The sequence below is a fragment of the Perognathus longimembris genome, chromosome 3, assembly GCF_023159225.1.
Source record: "Perognathus longimembris pacificus isolate PPM17 chromosome 3, ASM2315922v1, whole genome shotgun sequence".
Taxonomy (NCBI): Eukaryota; Metazoa; Chordata; class Mammalia; order Rodentia; family Heteromyidae; genus Perognathus; species Perognathus longimembris.
The window spans coordinates 51,759,922-51,763,018 of record NC_063163.1 but is presented as its reverse complement, the minus strand read 5'-3'; the positions used below and the strand labels follow the sequence as shown (position 1 = coordinate 51,763,018).

The following is a 3,097-nucleotide window of genomic DNA, read 5'->3' as shown; positions in this document are numbered from 1 at the left end:
CAAGACATGGGGATATTTTATGGGTGTGGATATGAGAGAAAGATTGGGAGAAAGCAAAAGAAGGGGGAAAATGGTTAAAAAGAATTGTACTGACAGTACCTGATTTATGTTACTGCAACCCCTCTGTATATCAACTACACCAAAACAATTAAAAAAAAAACAAAAATAAATATGCCACAAAATTAAGAAAAGTAACACAAGGGAAGTAAGAATTCTGAAGGGAGTGACACTGATCAAAATTTATTGTAAAATTGCACCTCCTCTGTATAACTACAAAAAGATAACAAAACTTTCTAACAAATTGAAAGAATAGACAAAGATACTTTATTCCTAAGTTAATAGAAAGCGGGCAATTGTAGCTGTTTTAACAGAAAAATTAGATTTTCAAGTCAAATACAATTTTCAAAAATTAAATCAATAATAGAAAATTTGAATAGTCTTTTACTTGCAAATGCATTTAATGTGTAATTTAAAATGTTCATTTTCTCCATCACAATTTTTTTAAACTCTAAGCTAATGTAGCTTCACTGGTGATTTTTTTTCAAATGTTTAAAAAAGAATAAAGCCAATACAACAAAAATACTTCTGAAGAATAAAAAGAAAAGATGTATTCTCCATTTTGGCAATATAATCTTTATACTAAAATTGATAAAAAGTCAACAATTTGGTTAATATTCACAAGCAAAAATTTTAATGTACTGCATGAGATAATACTTCTTCTAATCCAATGATGTATGAGAGGATAATATGTCATATCCAAGCAAAGTTTATTGCAAGCATTCAAGGTAGGATTGACATTAGAAAAATCAATCACATTAATAAACTAAAAATAAAGGTATATACTCATTTGAATAAATGGAGATAAATCATTAACCCCCTTTCAACTAAAATCCCTTATGAAAATGGGAACACAATTTTCTTAGTCTAAGTGATTTAAAATATATATGGGTATTTTCACAAGCTTGCCTATCATTCTTGTGCCAGGGCCATGATTGTTTTCTCTGCATCATCACAATTTCAGCATATGTGCTTGGGAAATGCACGCTGATTAGTGGTATTTTTTTTAAAGATTCATCAAATTTCAGCTTAAGGGTGAAATATTGAATGCTTCTTCCTCAAAATCTGCAATTTAATAACAGTTCACTTGAATACTTTGCCAGTACCAGAAGTCAGGTAAAAGAAATCAACACTATAACAAATTCATTCAATAATTCAATGCCTTGGTATTTGTCCAGAACCATGATATCTTATAACTAAAATAGCACATATATAATTATTTCTTTAGTAATATTTTATGCATATATTTATGATATTTATGTAAATAATATATGCTATATATATCATATATAGAGAGATATATGATAGGTTTTATTACTTTGGATAGCATGTCCTTCATATACAATGTAAGATTTGCCACAATACTCATTGTTTTTCCAATTGGAAAGATTGTTTTCCTCTTCTCTATTTTTGAGGACTTCACAAAAAAAATGCATATAATGAAGTCTCTAATTCAGTTTTCATTAAACCATAAGCCAAACTTGGAAGTTTTCCTCTTCTTCCATCCCATATGGAGCATCTTCTTAGCTATTAATGAAATCTGCAGCCATAATGAGTGCCCTGACTGTCTTTGTTTTCAGCTCATGCAGCATATGCCTGCCTCCTTGCTCTCAGTATTAAGATGAATCATTCCCATGTTATGATGAACACCTCTAAATCCATTCAAATTTATGACTTAGTAGACCTTTTAAGATTTAATCATTCTACTCCACTTCAAAATGGATATTTCCTATGCATATATTCAGTGCACCATGAACAAGCATAGCAAAACTTTCCACCAAGGCCCATAACATAGAGGAGTTGTTTTCACAAGGGTTTATGATTCCTGAAGCAAACTCCTTGGGCATGCCCTTGTTCCCCAAATCCCCAGAACTAACATTGCTATGTTCCAATTGAGATTTGATATCATCTTTGTAATTAATCTTTTCTCAGCACTAATCCCTGAAATTCCATAGGGTCTAATGGACCACATGGCATAATTGTAGCATATTCTGTCCAATCTGGATCTGCATCCTTCTTTGAGTTCCTATCTGAGCTGACAGCTTATTTTGCCATCTGCTATATCGGCCTGAGCAATATTTCTTTTTGTGGAATGTGTTTCCTAAAAGACTTAAACAATCCTTTCCAAGGTCCATTCTTTGTAGAAGATATGAGATGTAGTTGTTGACTTTTACTATGGACTCTTACAATTTTTTTTAAAATAGTGTGTCCTTGACTCTCTTTAGGATTCCTTTCCTACCCTCTGAGTTTTTATGCCTTATTGAGGTTGAAATAATTTCTTGCTTGTTCTGTCTGATTAACATTACCATCAATCTAATGGATAACAAAAATGGACACTTTCTGAAGAAGGCATTCCAGCCTGTATTTACTCATTAATAAACATATTACCTCAAAATATGCATTCACTGCCATGTGCCAGTAGCTCACACCTGTAGTCCTAGCTACTCAGGAAGCTGAGATCTAAGAATGGTGGTTCAAAGCCAGCCTGGGCAGGAAAGTCTTTGAGATATTACCTCCAATTAACTAACAAAACAAAACAAAATAAAAACAAAAAGCCAGAAGTGGAGCTGTAGCACAAGTGGTAAGAGTATTGGCCTATGCAAAACAAACAAACAAACTCAGAAACAACACCCAAGCCCTGAGTTCAAGCCTTAGGGTTGGCACCAAAACCAAAAAATATATTCACTGAAGCAATACCATTTTATCATGCATTATTATTATTGCTCTGGTCTAGTAATGATACCAGATATCACGGCAGCTGTCATCAGGACTACAAGCTAGGTGAGCTTGCATTTCTGCACAATCTATCTGGTTGCTGTGGGGAGAAGACTGGCTAACTTAAATGGAGATATGATAGATATCATTTGTTTTACCTCCTTTACATATTAATGGGAATACAAATCTTCACTATTCACCCTAGGGGTCATTCCAGAATTTTATATCTTATATTAATAATGGTTTGGAAATGTCCATTGTGTTTCCATCAATGTTTTAGGTCTTACCCAGTAGCATAGTCACCAAATATTAGAGTTATGCCAAA

General features: G+C 32.9%; 1 non-coding gene across 1 annotated transcript; it reads right to left on the bottom strand.

The window, feature by feature from the left end:
• Positions 1-938: 938 nt before the first annotated feature.
• On the bottom strand, positions 939-1,043 carry LOC125349763. The gene has a single exon (XR_007210578.1). It is a non-coding gene; the product is annotated as a U6 spliceosomal RNA (small nuclear RNA).
• Between the last annotated feature and the right edge of the window lie 2,054 nt (positions 1,044-3,097).